Genomic DNA, 19,140 nt, shown 5'->3' with positions numbered 1-19,140 from the left:
CGAGCAGAGCCTCAGTCATGCATTAACAATTAGGAAAGTTCTTGGGTTTTAAGTCGTTCTTTGGTTGCTCGTAGCTACAGAAGCATGAAACGTTTAGATATTCACAGCATTGGCTTAAGAAAATAACTTTTATTACCTGAAAAGTTGTATTGTTCCTGGTATCTTTGAGAACATCGTTGCGTTATTTAAAATATTGTATTGAATCCTTATATCCATTTCAGTTAATTACCACAGCCTCTTAATTAAAATGTGCTGCATCAAAACGCAGCAAACATCATGTGTTATTATTCTACCAGTTGTGTTTGACTTTAATTTTAAAATAGAAGGTAAACCAAGCTGGGAAATCATCTTCCTCTAGTTATTTGTTCAACCTCATTTATTTTCCAGATAGTACACCATTTATTGTCTTTATTTACCCCAGAAGCTCTGTTAGTTAATGGAATCATCCAGCGCAGGTCGCATTCGTCAGACAGAATTAAAATGACCCTCGGACACTCACGAGAATCCAATGCGATAAATTTGGGAACACAAGCAGAGAACCTGGGTAGAAAACAGCAGATACACTCAGAAAAGGTTTTTTTTGCCAAAATAAAACATTAACTTAATTTAGGCCTTTATTTTTGATCTCACAAAAGGACTCAAGACCCGATTCTTTCTATTGACATGTATCGTCTCATGATCGCCATCCTTCCCTTTTCATTACAACTAAATATTTTGTGTAGAGAAACTGTCTCCCAGTAAACAAGAATTACACCGGTGACAAGAGAAAGGCCGTCCAAATTACCATTTATATTGAACGACTCAATGCTAAGAGAAAGCCAATTACTCCGACGCTTTAGCAAAGAGTGAGTAGGTATCCCGGCACGCGGGGTCTTATTGCATCACTCCTCTTTGAATCCTGTGTCACTGAAGAATTGTGTTTCATTTTGATGGCTGTTACTTTAAAATCTGCAGACAGAGTGGATTTCTTCTCCGCAGCGGTGTTCATGCAGTGATCAGAGCCACTGGAACTTGAAAGGAGACAGGTGCTGCCTTTAATAATTGAAAATGGCAAATTGGCTCATTCAAAGCGAAGCCAGTGCATTCGGGGATATGACCCATTTTCCAGCCAAGCGGAATTATGTGCGTTTTCCAAAAAATCCGGTTTGAGGAGCACTTGTTTATTGGCAGGAATTATTAGGATTTTAAAAATCCATTTGATTTCTTTGGGTGCTAAAAAAAAAAAAGAAAGGAAGATTAACTTGAAGCCAACAGAGATGAATACCAATATTATGCTTAATCATCATCATATTACATTTCTAACTACTTTAATCTGGGGACTCAAGCCTGGCTTGGTTCAAAAGAAAGAATCGTCCAAACTGTTATTGTATCCACAGCTGTGTGGACATATGCCTGCTCAGCTGTTCCCCTTCTCCTCTCCTGCGTGTTTGTGTGTGTGTGTGTGTGTGTGTGTTGTGATGAATAATTTAAAATATAAGAAATCCTAGTAATCAGTCTTACAAATACACAAAAGTATAGATAACTTATGTTATTAGCGGATGTGGGAAATGTTTATTTTTTTAGGTTTTGTTTAACTAATATGGAGATGAATCCTTTTAGTCAGTATGAGAAATGAGTACACCCCTACAATAAACTACAGCTGCAAATGACAATTTGTCATTATCATGTATAATGGATGAATAATTTGGTCTATGAAAATGTACAGAAATGGCAAATCACACAAGTGTTGAATGACATATTATATTCAGAAAACATTTATGAAAGTTATTCAGATAAGCTTATGACAATTGTTCCTGATTAAGTTTCTCTGTAATGAGCAATCACTTTGTCAACTCAGCATTTTATCTGAATTTTAGTCCAATAAAAAAGGCAGAGAATACTCTGCATTCAGAAGGACACACGGCCACGGATAAATGCTGTAGCCAATCCAATGTGAGAAGTGTTTTAAATGCAAGAGAGGGTCTCCTGCCTGACAGATGCAGAAGTCATCACGTTCGTTATGTCCTGAGGTTCAGTTTTACATAGAAATGTGACAAACCCTGCTCACATCAAGACCCGTCCCTGTCTCTTTTCTCCGTGAAACACAACTGTTTTTTCCCAACTGTCCGTTTAAATAAAGCAAACATACGTTAATTTTGGTGCACTGCAGAAAAGGCGAGGTTCCTTGTTTATCTGGGGATAAACGATAAGCCTGCAAAAAACTCAACAACCTTACCTAGTGTGGCAGACAGCTTTAATGGCAGCACAGTTGAAAAAGGGCAAATGTGCAGCGTGAATGGCCTCACTGCTGGCAATCAGGCTTGTTTCTTGTGTCATATGATGACCCAGATATGGCCCAAAGGAACTCGACGTGTGCACACATTCAGAAATTAATCTTGGCGCTAGAAATGACAACTGACGGGACCGGACGGATCCAAAATTGCTAGAAATGTGTCATTTTTTCCCCCTAATTAATCTCATCTAAATATTTAAAAGAACAAACAGCTTTTTACTGTCTGTTGGCATTAAATATGAGAGAAAAACAACGACAGACTTCATGCGAGCCCAAGTTGTTCAGTAAATCCTCACATCGTGGAAGCGCGGAGCAGTGTTGATTCATATGAGCCGGCACAGTCGCTCAGTTTGGCTTTTCCTTTTCACCGTGCAGCCGTTGGCTCTGAGTACCCGCCAAGGTTGATCACCGTACAACAAAAAGGAAAGGATCTTGCAGTTCTTGCATGCAGCGTGCCGTCACAGAGAGGGAAAGGGGGATGAGATAAGTGGGCCCTTCTGTCAAGGTCCCGGGGAGACCCTCCCCCCAGTCAATAGAAACACCTGACTGGAGGTTATCACATATTATCCCACACCAAGGACAGATTCTACTCGGTTACCGACTGACATTCATCTCCAGGGATTTCCTCGCAGGTCAGAGTTCACGCTGGTTGCCTTAGGACGTAAGAGCAAATTTGATTAGTGGTTTTCCATTTAAAGCCTCTAATCCCAAAAAATAAACTGCCTGCGTTTTTGTTGCTGCTGAAGCCTTTCTTGATTGAGAACTTGATTGTTCTTGATTGATTGATTTAAAGGTGAGTAATTGCGCAAAGTTTACTTGCCTGTTCTTTTAATAGTTTGTGTGCAGTGACCAAGGTTAATTGGATCAATTGCATAAAAATGGAATGTCCCTCTATCAAAAGCCCCGCAATCAAATCTTGTGCGTGTGAATATAAATACGGGATCTTTGTTGTCAATGTGATTTTTGATGGATGACTGATGTCCGCCCCTCCGGCTTATCTTTGTCCCAATAGTCAGATAATCAAGCTATTGCCTCTTAAAACGGATTGATATCAGTTGTCGCGGATGGCTTTGTACTCGCTTCTTTGATTCCATCGAGTTTTGTTTGGTTTAGGCCGGCTGAAGCTTAGTGAACGTGAGAGTGTGTCACGGACAGATTTCTATCTGTGTGCTCGTGCACAATCTGAGTGATAATCCAGGACAATTACCCAACGTATCAGTTACCGATGGCTTTCGAGGGCTACCTTAACAATCCAGCCAGCGAGGCATTCATTAAAGCCACTGCAGAAACAATATAACAAACACAAAATCAATTTAGGGAAAGCCAGAAGGAAATGATCCCCGTCAGGCAGCTGGTGAGCGGATGATTAAAGTCAATACACTCCATCTTGAATCAAAGATGAGGCTCATCAACTGGAGTGCTGCCACCCGTTGCCAAAATGAATATTATACATTCAAAACGTAGTGGATGGAAAATACTAAAACTAAAGTTTGAAAACAAAAAGGTTCTTTCAAAATGTTAAAGAGGGAAAGACGTAATCATAGACGCAAATGGTGAGTGTGCTTAACAACATCGATGTTTTTTCAAAAGGATGCAATCACTGTTGCATCCTTATATTGTTTTTTGTGAAGTACTTCAATGCAACATAAAGATTCCCCTGAATGAAAGAATATCTTCCCCATCACTGTCTTCCGTTGAGATACAATACGTGAAAATATCGGCCTGCTTTTGGAGGAAGGCAATTTTCTATACAACGCTGGCCCTTTTTTATGAATCTTACTAAATCTAACAGAAGGTGCCATCAACCAAACTCACCTCTCCGACGATTTTTGCACAATCCTCCTTAAAAGCACGCAGGTTAAAAGGATCTGTCCGACTCACTGATCACACCTCAAATAACGGTTTCTTAGTGACTGCACAGTTTGATTATCAGTCAACATATCTGCATGAACAGATCTGCAGTCAGGTGCAAAATGCTCAGTAAAATAAAGTCTTGTGAGTCTTAAGGCGATACTGTGTTTTAGTAATAATTTACACCAAGCAACCCAGTTGACCGAAGCTGCTCCTTTTTAAATATTTATACTTCTAGGGAGGATTCTGGTTATGAACAGTAAGAATGCGCCTCGGTGACGCTGATGCGTTTCGTAAGGAAGCACAAAAATTGTTTTGCCCACGGGTGCTTGTCAGAAACATCATGCGACGTACACCTCCCGGACCAAACGCGGTGTAGCTACGACGAGCAGTGGCTGCTACTTTAGCCCATCCCCCTGTCTCTGGCTCCTCCCCCTGACACGTGAGGAATAAGGCCTGGCCTGCAGACAGACGGGGTGGGAGAGTGTGGCAGTCAGTGAATATGTCAGGTTAAAATGCCGGGACATTGCTCTCCCCTGTAATCCCTTTGGCTGCAGAGATTAGCACAGACACAATGTGGTGCCAACTGCAACATTCGTATTCTGCTCATCTCTCTTTCTTCCTGCAAGAAGCAACTTTTGGCCCTGTTCTCTCTCTTGTTGCTTTCATTGGGAAAATCAAGCCATCTAGGGGCTTAGTTTGCATCATCAGCAGTTAGAGCCTAGTGCTGAATTTATTTCTGATTTATTCCTGAAATACAGCAGCAGCAGGCTGTTTGTTCTCTTCACAGAAGGCCAGTGTGGTGAAGCGTGTTCATTCATCAATGTCAGGATGGAGGAAAAAAAAACAGCCTCAGTGTGCAGGACAGTGAACGTGATTAAAGAGGAACATACTAATCATGTGAGCTGCAGTGAAAAGGTAACAGCCACGCTGGCACCGCTGGCAGGCGGCACTCAGGCGCAGCGCCACTTCGAGGTCTCATCAGTTACGTGCTGAGGTTCAGCTGCTATTGTATCTGTTTTGTCTTCCACCACTGACACAATCTCAGTTTGTCGTCATGCTCGTATGTAGCCATTTTGCACAAAATGTAAAGTTCACAGCGGATGCCGATGTCTATGTTTTGGCGGTTATTAGTCAAAGGATGTTCATGTCAAAAGGAATTCCCTTTTGTCTTGTTGAGGCTCGAGGAAAATTCAAAGGGCTCCGGAATATCGGTGGTCTTCTTGGCACCGTGCATGTCTGTACAACGTTTCATGGCAACGCAGACGGACAGAGGAGTTTCCTCTAGTTGGCGATCGCACTTGCCTTTAATATATCAGCTCTCTCTCTCTCTCACACACACACACACACACACACACACTCACTTCTTTATGTCTCTTATCTAAATCCTTTGTATAATCCCCGGGACGCACAGACAATCCCTTTGCTATTGGAATTGTTAATTCACCTTGACCTGTGGCTGCTGATCTCCAATGAAACCATAGTGAGCGAAGTGTGATCTCTCTGCTCCTCTGGCCGTGTGAACGGAGGACGCCTCGTAAAAAGGAAGAAATGTATACCCATATTATTGTTGAATCCCTGGAGGGTGGGAAAGGGGGAGGACCTACTTTCTGGTTTTACTTTAATTGTCTCTATAATTTGTGTTTAATTTGCCATCTGAAATTGCGTTATGATGATTGGCACGGGGGGGGGGGGGGGATTTTTAACTGTTCCACGCAGCGCTAATTGGTTTCTCACCCAGCCCAATTTAGACTGAGCAGCCAGCATGTCACGACCCTTCCTCGTAATAAGGAACAAAAAAATTTCACCCTTCCTGTGTACGCCATTCTGATTGTTTAAGGTGCACAGAAAAGCAAACACACACACACACACACACAGAGACAGACAGTTTGAGAGTTTCTTTATTATCTTCATATTTTGCAGTCTTGCCTCAGCAAATATCTTCTATTCTGCACTACTTTTGTTCAGATGCACTGCTTCTCACACTTTGGCGAGGGGGAGCCATTTTTTGCCCATTCGGGAGGCTTAACTGCAATCATCTTCATGACCACCGAGCAGAAAAACGAGCTGAAAAATGTCACCAGATGTCGCTTGGAAAACGTTGGCTTTGTCCGAAATCGACGTCCGACGTTTCGTCAACAGTTGGAAACTGATATTTCGCACGCTGACGGATGTAGAGTTGCAGAGCAGCAGTTACGTTATCTGTGAAATGGGAATCATTTGTGTGAGAGGAAAAGTTGTTGTATTGTTAAAATGGAGTCAACTTTTAGGCGACCATATGCTTAAAAACACTTTTGTGTCGGATTTTAGACAGTAACAGAAAATGGTGGAAGGTAAATGTAGGGCAGTTGATAGAAAGTAGGGAGGCACAGAGAACCCTGGACATTGTGCCCTTATTTAAGATTCTTCAGCTCAAAAAGGGTGGAGGATATTCCTCAACATACTGTCAAACTTCATCCAGAATCCACATTGTTATACTCAATGTTTTAAATATATTTTGTAAGATGTATAATCCATGCATACGTGTAGTGGTGCCTACGCTATATCAGTCTTTTTTTTTGTCTGCATTTCTTCGTGGGAACTGTTTGCATCTGCGATTATGCTCGGTGTGTCCGTCCTCCTGGTGGTGGCAGGATGTTTTCACCCAATAACACAGAGGTGTGATCATTAACACCTCTGAAGGGTTCTAATACAGACACATATACACACGTCCTGTCTACAAAGACAGAACGCATCCTTACACATTCATCAGGGAGAGTTTCTGATGGTCGCAAAGTTATCAGCTCTCATGCTGGGACGTGACAATTGATTAAAAAACAAACTGTTTTATTTATAGTCGTACCACACACCTTTTTGTCAGTGGGTTTTTAGTCTGAGGCTTCAGTTTTATTTTCAATTAGTATTTCTATTCAAGTCATTACTGTTTCTAGTAGATAGTATGTAGTATAAACATGAACCTGATTAAACTAATGTAAATCTAGTAGTATTTGAATTCCATGTATGAGACTCAGAAGCAATTTGCAGGCAGATCTATCTACTTCTTTGTATCTAAATCTACTTTTTTAAATTAACTTGTGTTTAATCAAATCCATCAATCTCTATCCAAAGTATGGGTCCTGTTGGATGATTCATTTGACCCGTGGGGACCTATTTTACACAAGAAACAGAAACATTGAAGGAAAGACACACCTGTTGGCCTCTCCAGAAGTTGGCTTTCTGAGTTTATCAGCGTTGGTAGTATAATGGAGCCAAAGTGGCTGAATTGTTTGTAAAGTGAGAATAACTTTCGTTGTTCTGTGTTTTTCCTCTTCCTCTCTTCTTCTTTCTATCTGGTCAACTGCCCTCCCTCTTCATCACTGTGGGATCGATGAACAGTGTGTTGATTTTAATAACCTGAAACTCTGTTTATTGCCTTTAAAAGGTAACGTTTCTGTTATTCATGTGGTTTACTATGATATCATGTTTATCCAAAAAACATGAACCCGCAGTGCTGCATCTGCTTTGATCTGTGACTCCTCAGCTTCACCGTGTTCAGTCCAAAGCGTTTCGAATCTCGATGAGGAATTTACAATACGCAGTGTGTTTAGTGATTTGCATACAAAGTGGATCCATCCCTGACAAGTTGTGACCTTTCCAGAATTGATATGAATTCTATTAATTTTAGTCACATTCCGAGTGCAGCCGATGCCGGTCGATCCGTCCACTACTGTGGTCCGCCATGAAAGATCTCAAACTGTTTGGTACTTTGGTGATCTTTTGTCTTTTCTCATTTGACTTTTGTGGCTTTGACTGAAAAACAAATGGATGGATTGACATCGTCGTAAAAACTTTGTACCTTCACCAACATGACGAGCCGTGTGCCATCCACCCGCTGCGTCATTACATGGGAATGCATGTGACGATCCCTTTTAAATATAATTCAGCTCAATGTTGACAAAGCAGCAGCTAACATTGGAAGGAGGGTTTGTAAAAGTTTGCAGACTGCAGTGAATGACGGCCGAATACTTTAAAGACAAACACTGAGCTGAAAAGAGTCAAAGTTATGTTTAGTCACTGTCTTTGATGCATCTTAGAATCAAACGATCTCCACAGAATCTTCTAAAAATGGATTTTGTACATGTGCATGCCCTGCAAATGCGAACGCGTAGTTCAGATATCCGGTGCTGGATGTCCTCTTGTGTGGTAAGGAGACGTGATAAATGGTTTCCAGTCCATCAAAACAGTACGACCCAGCATTATCCCGTGAGCCCGGCTGGATCGGCTCTGATTAGTCCCGCATGAAGAGCTAATAAGAGCCTAACAACCAAGACCAGATGTGCTTTTTTCATCAGAGGGCTGATGGAGGAGGAGGAGGATCAGCATTTAACCTTTGTGTAAGTGCAAGGAGATAAGAAGGGTAAATGTGGCTGCTTAAAAGTAGACACGGACCTGTGCTGTACAGCACGTGAGGGCACACGCACACACACGCACAGTAATTCATTGTTACCTCCAATACCTGTATTTGCCTTTGCTTATCTTGACTATAGCTCCCATCCATAGCTCTCTGGGATTTTTAACATCTGGACGTTTGGATGTTGAATCCAGTAACGGAGCCAAGAAGCTGCTTAGCAAACCAAAAAGGATGAGGTTCAGCTATTATCCAGGACATATAAGGGTTCAAAACTCAATTTGTGCTCTATTGCCATCCATCCTTCCCCTCTAGTTGTTTTTCTACTGCTTGTGTCCTGACTGTCACACTAATTCCTTATCGCGAGCCAACACGCGTGCCCCATGAGTGCTCGCGTTTTCAAACTCTGCCCAGCAAAACCCCCGACGGGGGTCTTGAATAATGCTCTATGAATAATGTGAGATCAGCGGTTGACCAACCAGGTGTGCGGCTGTTAAATTATCAGCAAAGCAGCGTAGCTGTATCTGGAGGAGGAGGAACAATGCAGCATATGGTGAGAAGTGGTTAATCTGCTGCATACTGATACAAACAAGCGATGCATGCGTTGGGTTGTTCAAAGAGGGGAAAGCCCCCTTTTTCAGTTTTAGTGGCTCCAGGAGGAATCGGTCCAACGGCGTCTGTGAGCATCCTTGTAAGTTATCTCAAGGCCTCAGTCTTTGCCCTCCGTGTGTTTTTGAGGAACGGTAATTCTGCAGTGAAAATGTCTTGCGTGTAGCGACTGTACAGTCGCTGAGGAGCTTACTGAGGAGAGAGAGAGAGAGGTCAAAGGATAATCAGATGTGGAATCTTAATCAAAAGGGATGTTGCATACCACTGATAGTGATAATTAATTAGCTTAGACCTTCGGCATAATTAAAACCCTCAATAATCCGACTTTTGTTCTGACTGAAAGGCTGCGATGACTGTTGACAGATGGGACTTGGAGAAACGTGGCAAATCTGTGTGTGTGTGGGGGAGGGAGGGGGGGGGGGGGGGTAATTGTGTTTGTCAACTGGAAGACACTGTTTTCTATTTTGCCCCTCAGGTGCACTCATTTCAATTTCATCTGACACCACTGAGGAGAATATGTTGAGCTTTTTCGAAGGTGGCTGTGCACGACGCATGGCAATGAGGCGGTGGGGACGGCGCCGTCACCTCGCCCGTGCAGCTATTAGGATGACTTATCTGAGTAGCTGTGGATCAAGGTGATATTTTGTCTGGCCCCGAGCAGCACTGATGACAGGAAGTGGAAGTTAAATAAACACACTCTGGTTCAGACGTCTGAGAAAGAGCCCTTATGGTGAATAGCTTGATATCACAGGGGTTTTGAGACTACGGGCTGGATGTGTGGAGAATGTTAGCGTTTTTCAGTCGGGGAACCGCTGATGATTGACACTATCTCAGCCGCTGCAGATTCTTTTTTTTTTCTTATCTGGGAATTTTCCCCATTTCGTTCTTTACTACCCATTTTCCAGGTCCAAATTTGAGCTCTGTCCCTTTCCTTAAATGTTTTATTATGCTGGAAGCATTTTAAATTGCCCTTCTCAACGGATCACAACAGGCTTAAGCTCAGCCGGCGGCTAGCAGTGCTCACAGCGTGATTCTGCTCAGGTAGACGATACTCCCCGACATCCTGACGTAGAAAACAGTTGTTTGTGATTAAATACAGCCCCTTTAACCAATTAGCCACAGAATGATTCAGTAGCTAAGTTAGCTGTTGATTTACAGCAAGCCCTCGCCCTTATTTGACGTACAAATAAAATATTTTGAGGCTTAGCAATCCCGAGTTGTGATTCCAGTGGTCTGCACTCATCTGCTTTGGCAGGACTAGTTTCTAAACATGCACACGCAGCCAGATATTTTGCGTAGCAATCTTCACAACAGAGAGCTTCCATGGTGAATGACTGAAAGCTCCCGCTGACAGGCATCAGGGCCGAAAGAGCTCTGCGGGGAGACGGCGAGAGCCTACTTGTACATTCTGCTTACAACCTGCTAAAGGACGGGGAGGACAGTGTGGGTGTCACATGTCAGGCTGCGATCAAGGTGTTTAATTGATTTGAAGAGTGGGGGTGAGAAGATGCCCCGAGGGGGAAAAGAGTGGACCGATTGCTCGAGGTGAGACAATGTTTGAATGAAGGTATAGATGTCGGTGACACACACACGCAGTCACGCACAGAAACCACCATGAGGGTATTAGTTGCTAATGAATATTTGGGAAAGAAAACACTTCTTTGAAATTAAAAAACCCTCCAGAAAAAGAGTGGCTGCATTCAGTATGTCATCTACACCCAAACAGAAGCACAATATGAGAATAAATGTATCCGTGTTTCCCCCTGTGAATGAGTGCATATTAAAAGTATGGTTATGTAAACTATTTGTGATAAGCGGTGGTAATTTGTTGATGAGCGCGGATGTGTTTTTGCCGGAGGGTTAGTCAACGTGTGGCTTTAAAGTATGTCTGAAATGTGAAAAATAATCACGCTGTGAAATCAGAAATGTAGGATCAGGCAGATAACATTTTTCTCAGTGTAACCCCCGAATAAGCCAAATCGTGGTTAATGTAAAACATGATGTGTTCATGCTGCAAATGGTCTTTTATTCTCAAATATTAAAGTGCAATGGAGCCTATTCAGAGGTTTTTATGGCTTTGTGATTCTGTCTGGTCAAACTTACTTGCTTTATTATCTTTTCCATTAAATGCTGTTACTGCTCAGCATCATTTGGAAAACGCTGTACACATTCACTATCTCAGGAGAAAGTTTGCTCTTATGCTTGCAGCACTTTTTAAACTTTATTGTACCATATTTCAGAAACGTAATGATTTCAGTCTACTTCCTTTGATGTATGTTCCCGAAATACAAATTAAAAGTCTGCTTGAATACAGTTACATTACTTTTTCAATAAAATGTAGGTAATTTGTGAAAAGCAAATTGTCAACTCAAGTTGGAACCATTGAAAGTTTGCTCTTTTCGCTCAAGAGATTACAACAAATGGATATTCGACTATCAAATAGTTTGATTAATTTTCCGTCATTCGTCATGTTAACTTTGCTTCCATAATGTCATAATTTCATAATCATATTTTGTATGGGCCAAGCGGACAGTCACTAACACAAAGACCATTTTATTTCAACACAAAAGTAAAGAAGTGGTCCGGTTGTATATGAAGTAATTCTAATGTTTGCACATTATTTTCCTTTAATTGGGTGTTTAACTGACTCTCTTGAGAGTGGGTGCTGGATGTCAAAGGCCATTATGAAGTAAAAGCTGTCTCTGTGGACAAGTGGGGTACTGTGACTCTGTTCATGCACTTCTTGAGGAATCAGACAGTGTGAAATTGCAGGAAGGAGAATGTGTTCATCAAGGGCCACATTTAGCAGGTGTGCTGGACTACAACCGCTCACTGGCCTCTTTTACTATTTATGATGTGACAAAACCTATCCTAACTATGTATCCCACTTTTAGATGTCTTGACACTATATTTCGTTACATGCATTTCTATTTGAATGATATTACATTACAGGTCATTTAGCAGACGCTTTTATCCAAAGCGACTTACATTACACTTTAAACCCATGGCTTTTCACATTTTTGCCCGGGGAGCAATTAGGGGTTAGGTGTCTTGCTCAGGGACACTTCAACATGGAACATGGGGCAGCCTGGAATCGAACCACCAACCTTGTGCTTCCCAGCACACCTTCTCTAACCTCTGCGCCACAATGACCCGCCATATTGACACTGACGTAATACAATGATAATGTCCCCATGCAATTTGCAGCCTTCGTGTTCAATGTTTGCTCTATCAGCTTGGGAGTAGTCAATACTGAAATGAAATAAATTGGCTTTTATGTAAATATTGGCCTTCATTCTACCTCCATGTATTTGTCCCTCTCTTCTTTACATTTTTAGCACAGAGTGCTTATTTTTAATGCTCCCAAATTTGCAAAAACATCCAAGAGGCTATGGGGTGAGTTCACAACAACTCCAAAATGAATCGGTACCTACAGCAGTCACAATATTATATTAATACACACACACACACACACACACACACACACACACACACACACACGGTGTCCAAATGGGGAAAAAATAACTGGTCCCCCCCCTTCTCACAGGATGCAAACAAGCCGCTGATGGGAAAGTACACAGAGACACGGTGTCAAAAAGCCTACGAGGCATTAGGATGATGAGAGCCCTGTAAATGTCGGAGGAAGTCGGCACGATATTCCCTCCACGTCCACAGCGGCTTTGTGCTTCCATGGAAATATTATAGGCGCGTGCTGGGAGCAGGAAACGTGGTCCGAGGGTCTGCAGCGGTGAGTGTGAGCAGGAAGCTGCGAGGCTCCCTTCCTCCCTGCAGCCAGCAGTAATTGCCTAACGCATTCATCAAAGGATTACCACTGTCCCCTCATTTCTGTTTACACCACTTTCTTTTTTATTAAAGATTCGCTTAATATATTGAATTTGCCTCGGATTTTTTTTCTCCACACATCGGGTGAAGTAAACAAGTTAAATCATGTTTTCCCCAGCTTTTGACACTTGTATACAGTTGTATTTATGCGCAAGTGTCTCCAAATGAATTCTTCCATCGCTTTCCCTGATGCCGCCCCCTCTCCCCCAGACCCCCTCTCATCTCTCCTCAGCCAAATGAGTGAAAATAGCCAAACATACCTAAGCAGCTGGATTGTGTGGAAAACAGACCATGCGCTGGCAAAAATAATGTTTTTTTTTTTTTTTTAAATTGCAGCAGACTCATTCTTGGGAAAGAGAATAAATTCACCCAACAGGAACACTGCTTGTGCCAAACGACACAGCAGTATTTTCTGCCAAACGAAAACAGCTCGCACCTTTTGAGTAATGACAACGTCCCATTATTAAAACGGACATAGCGCAGGCGCTTGCGCGGAGTCGGGAACGAAGTGAGGAGGGACCCCTGACCGTTTCTGATCTCAGTCTCTCGTCTGCGTCTGCCGGTGTTTCGCGCTGGCGCTCCCGCAGAACGCGGCTATTATCTATGAATGAAAAGTGGACTTCTTGATTCGCCGCGCGCGTGCCACCTGCCGGGCGCGTCACGCCCGCTGCGGCCAATCCCGACGCAGCGATCCCTTCGTGCGCCCCTTGGAGATCCCCGCGGTGCTCCTCACATCGCCGTCCGATCTCCGGCTGGGTGACGGTTCGAAGGCGAGCCTCGTTCGCCGTGAACACTCAGTGCTTCAGATGTGAGTCCATTGGAGCGCCGTGGTCTACTGCTGGTGCGCCAAACGCAGACTCGTGTAGACAGTTTGGACTGGATTTCCATTCCCACATCTTGCTTTCTGCTGCTTTTAGACCCCGCGCGCCATTGGATTGGTTATGAGGTAGGTGAAAATAAGACTGTTAAAAAAAGGAAGGGGAAGTTTTTTTTCCAATGTTGTGTCAAAGTAAAGTATCTGGTTTAACTCCCAGAAGCGATAACACGAGGCTTTATTCTGTCGCACAACGCAGCACTTTGGAGTTGCAGACGCAACACACTGTTTGTCCACTGCAGAGGCCACTTGTCCACAAAGCGCATGCCATAGTCAGGCTATCACAGGACACTGGCATTAGATGTGCTTTTCTTTAAATGCAAGTTTGGCAAACAAGTGGTGCTGCTGTTCCACCACCCTCTGCTCAGCATCCCTGCCCGACCCCTCCCCGCTCTGCGCTCCTCAGATGCTGCTTCTCCTAAACGGCTACCCGAGAACCAATGAAGTCAATGGAAAACATGTATATGTTCAAATCCAAGGTCATCCAAAAATAGGGAACTTTGCTACAAAAAGGGGTTTATTGTTTGCCTGCAATTTTTTGTTTTTGTTTTTGTAGAGATCAGATTTAAAGTGTTTGTCTTGGCGCGGACGGAGGAGGAAATTAATTGTGTCCATACATGGCAAGTGGACGGCTTTCATGATTTGGGGTGACTGTTTATTTATGATGTCCCTAGATGGCAATGTGAAAGAATGTTCCCGCTTGGTGACCTGGGGGTACTTTGACATCGTGCTGGATAATGAGTTAGAACAGAGGGAATGGCATCCGTGCCATGCTGCAAATATTTTCCTTTTTATTCTACGGGCTGTCATTCTTTACTACAGAGGCCGGAGTTAAAGTTTGACAATACAGTAGCAGAATATGAATCACAGGCGGTTTCTCCGTGGCGGCTTACCCCGATAGTATAACATTTTAATATGTTGCGTACACCAACCCCACCAGCTTGTTTTTATAGTCATATATCAACCGAGGCATTGTTAGGGAACTGTGCAGTCTAGTTCCGTGTCATGGGGAATGCTCGGTCTGTTACTAGTCTGTTAAAGGTGGAGCAGGAATGTGTTTAGATGATTATGACTTTCCATTGCCTGCTGTGGGGAGAGACGCAGTGGAGGACACGAAGAAGAAGTGGAGGCGCATGACGTTGACGGGAAGAGAGAAAAAGGTGAGCAGCGAAAGAGCCCTCACGGCTTGATCTATTGTTTGAGCCACGGTCAATATTGGCTGACCGTCTTTTTTTTTTAAGGCTTTCCTTTCTACTTGATAGATGGTTCGGTCACGCAACGTATTCACCATCGTCCTGAATTTCCCATGTGGACTGTGGGTGGAGGATGTCACTTTGTGACACTGATGTAGACAGTGAAGATGGGAATGTCGCCGCTTTTACCCTCTGCTGTACGTTGGGATTTGCGTGGGTGCTTCAAACTGTGGCCTTTTGGCAAAGAAGCTCTTGGTTTATTAGTTTCCGAGCTTGTCGATTTGTACCGATGATGCTGAAAAAATATTCTACTGTGGAGAAGAGCGAGGTTGACCTGCGTTGGTAAGTCAATGTGCAGCATTATTTCTTTACAGTTCATCTTCTCTCCTCTCGTCATTAAAAGAATAGTTTGGGGAAATAGCTTGGCTCCGTATTTGTTTGTTCCTTTCGAAAAAACAGATTTCTCCACCTCTGGCATTAGCCAGGATAGCTGTGTCCTTAGTTACTGTCTTTGTGGATAAACCAAGCTAATTTGGCTTCTTATATCCAGTGCAGACGTCTTACTTTTGGCCATGAAGCAAATAAGCTTATTTCCCAAAATGTTAAGTTGTCATTGAAAGCAACATTCAACTCATTTTCGTTTTAAATGGGAGTGTATCAGATGCAGAAAGCTTGACGCCGTGTTGGGTGTTGTGCTGTGGAAAAATGTCCGATTGAAGAGAGAGATACCAAGAAGACAAGAATTTGCCATGATCATGTATTATTAAGTGGAATAGAGAGTTGAAATAGAGGGCTTCTATAGAATAACCCTCCAGCTGCAGCTTGCTCTGACTGGCACCACAAGGCTACTTTTAGAGCCGGCAACAGGAGACAGTGATGGGGATTTTACAGGAGTCAGCTGGCCTAACAGACAGGCTAACTCCCCCATCGGGTTTCATTAGGGCTCATCTTGATGTTAAAGCCTTTTTTAATCTACTTTCACAGCCACACAGGCCACAACAGAGCAAAACGCAGCATCTATCTTTAGACAAAGTGAGGGGAGAAAGTTTTCCATCGCAGTTCATGAAAATAGCAACACAAATCCCACGTAGTTGGCCTAAAAATGGTTGAGTTGAAGCGTTAAATCTGCCCAAAAGTCTTTGCCGGGAGCCTCCGTGGTCAAGATGGTTCATAGTGATGCATTAATTTAAAATGCCAGTATATAATCATATAAACATAGATCTGAGCCACGTTGTTACCGATAACATATCAAGCTGTTTGAGTTACTATCCGCCAAATATCCAAATCCATTATCACAGTCAGAACTCCTTCAATTGATGTTCAGCTCTGCGCTCCTTGTTTCTGTAAAGTAGACTGCTTGAGGGTGTAATTACAGTAAAGCCTTGCAGGGTGACTACTTGGACTGTTTTTTTTTGTCTCCACTCTCTGGGCGGCTACTATTGTTTTCCCATTTTTGTTGCACCTGCTTAGCGTCAGAGACGCAGTGCCGGGAAGACGCCGGCTTCAGATCAGCAGCTGGGAGGTTTTCAACAGAAATATATTTTATATGCTCATTAATGGATACTATACTTGATTTAATTATGACTCTATTGCAGCCTAATGCAAATAACACGTCATTGAATTTAGTGGCGTCTCGTAGGTATGCCAGTGGCAATATAGGCTTCGGGAAAATTTTGGCTTTTATTGCTAAGATAATGCGTGATAAACTCTGTGACCTTTAATAGTTGTCACAAGCTCAGCTAGGGCTGCCCCTTATTGGTGGCAATAAGGTGTTCAGTGCAGGACTGTTAACAACCGCTGCATGTTGATCTTAGGATATTATGTATGTTCAGCACACAGCCAAAGATGATGCAAGTGAGATGTAGTTCAACGGTAAGCTGCTGAGAAGAACAGAATGGGTGATTTATGGTGGAGGTCAGCGCTGTAGGTAGGTCTGTTAGGTATAAAAAAAAACCTGCTGGGTTGCACGTTTGAATCCTGTCAGCTGTACTGGTGCATTGAGCCCGCATGCTGCTTTTCAAACCAGTATTTTAATGCAGTTTGCAAATGTCTCCCCAAGCTGCTACGCTCCACTGCACCAACAATCCTTCGGCTCAGATGTTTTTCTTTTGCTTCTTTTAACGTTTTCGTTCTCATTTCCAAATTGTCTCTCTGTCTCCCCCCCACACACTCTCTCTCTCTCCCTGTCTCTCTCCCTAGAACTGTCTCACTCGAAATTTAAACCTCACTTGAGTGACTTCATAAGACCTATCTCATATATAACTGGTTTCGCATGCTCTTATGTCCGTGCTTGCTGTGCCGTCATTTCCAGTGCAGGTGCACAGGCTTGGATTTCAGGTAAAAATATATTTGTGCTAACAAGAGACAGGGACAAGGGAGAAAAGTAGCGCAGCTGCAGCAGCTCTATTAATGGCCGATGTAACACACAGGGAGAGATCACGCCGATGATGGATGTTTGACTCGGCCTGGACGAACCTCCAGCTCTCAATATTCAGCCGTATATATTTCTTTGTTTTCCGATTGATGCCGCCATCGTGAACGGCTGGTTTATTATTCTGAGTTAATATAGTTTCACGTTGTATTGATCACATTAAAGATCTCGCTGTAAATTAAACTCAAACACACGGTTCGTTCTTTTCTGCATTCATGTGTTAAAAAAAGCCCGTTCAGGTAAAACACATCCCTCTACAATGTGAAGTAATGTGAGCTGAATGTTTAGTCCTCTTAACAATCGTACAAGGTCATCTTTAGAGAGCAGTGACTAGACAATTGTAAATATGAGTTCTGTGGATGAAGGGAAACAGAAAGAAAGAAGCAAATGTTCCCTCTCACACCAGGGGACAAATACCCTTTTTAAAATACTGAGAGAAAAAAAATCATTGTTGAATACATTTCCTTCTAAAATACACCCTGCTTTGACATTTTAATAGTGGGAAAGTGTTCTTTGAATTTCATTGATTCTTGTTTTCCACATTGCTGAAGTATCATGTCAGCCTTCTACAGCCTCCTTTCAATGCAGCAATCCAAATACTCATTTTGTAGACGACGCAGTTTGCAGTTGCAGGCTGTGATTGCGACGGAGTTGTCTGCCTGCGGGAGGTTTCGTTGTATTTTTTAAGCTGAAGCAATCCGAAGAACAACACATACTGTGACACATGAATTAAATGATGGCATCACAGGGTTAAAAGCTATGTTTTTATAAGATGAATGGATAGAACACTGTTACACCTGCTGAATGTTAAGACAATTCATAATTCATTGTGAGAAGGTTTTGTGACAGATGTTGGTTTAGAAAAACCAACATCTGTTGTTTATTCAATATAACCACAAATATTTAACCGTTTGATGCTAGTTTTAAGGAAACCTCGGGAAGATTAACAGAGCAGGGTCTCTTTCCATTATATATATTACATATCACTTAATATGATAAACGGCAATAATCAGGGACAAAACCGGGTGATAATGTAATATTATTGTCTTTCAATTAAATCCTATCTTGTATCATGATGCACAATTAACTTCTGAATTGTTGATAACAAGCACATGCTCACTCAAATTTTGCAGAATATCTGAATTGATAGGAAATACGCTTATGGGAATATGACAGTGGAGTTAAATCAAACTTCTTTCTTGGCCACAATCACTTGTACATTTAAACATTTTAATTCAATTCAGATTTTTGCAGGCTTCAGTATGTATGTATATAAAAATATATTTATAACCTTTGACCGGTTTTGTTCATCTCTGTCATAGGTATCCTCTAATGTTAAATGGATGATGTTAGTTGCAGAAGAGAGCTGTGGTCAGAGGAAGCATTGCAATAGTTTGAAGATCTTTTGTTACACCCCTCATGCTCAGGCTCATATTTGTGGTATACAAATACTGATACTTTTTCATTATGCGTGTGAGATGATTGCTGATGAATCGTAGCTTACTGATCTCACAACAAGCACCTCCTAATTAAAAACTAAATTGAATGTGTTTGAAGTGTAATCACGTAAAGATTAGATGCTGACGTGTCATTAGGTTCCCTGTCAAAATGAATTTGCCAGAATTTATCAGGAAGTATTTTTCTTGGTTGAACATATTTATCAAATATTTTTGTTTTCTC

General features: G+C 42.4%; 1 protein-coding gene across 2 annotated transcripts in view; it reads left to right on the top strand.

Annotated features, from left to right (window-relative positions):
• Nucleotides 1–13,441: 13,441 nt before the first annotated feature.
• The window catches only part of chrm3a (cholinergic receptor, muscarinic 3a), a 60,273-nt gene continuing 54,574 nt past the window's right edge, over nt 13,442–19,140 (top strand). The window contains exon 1 of one of the 2 annotated variants that reach the window (XM_040179217.2): nt 13,442–13,908. The gene's annotated coding sequence lies outside the window, so the exon portion shown is untranslated. Of the gene's footprint in view, nt 13,909–13,957; nt 14,997–19,140 lie in introns of those variants that run through there. The other variant, XM_040179218.2, reaches the window with a different exon arrangement.

This window comes from Gasterosteus aculeatus, chromosome 6 (assembly GCF_964276395.1).
Source record: "Gasterosteus aculeatus chromosome 6, fGasAcu3.hap1.1, whole genome shotgun sequence".
In the NCBI taxonomy this organism is placed as follows: domain Eukaryota; kingdom Metazoa; phylum Chordata; class Actinopteri; order Perciformes; family Gasterosteidae; genus Gasterosteus; species Gasterosteus aculeatus.
This window is presented reverse-complemented; position numbering and strand designations above follow the sequence as displayed.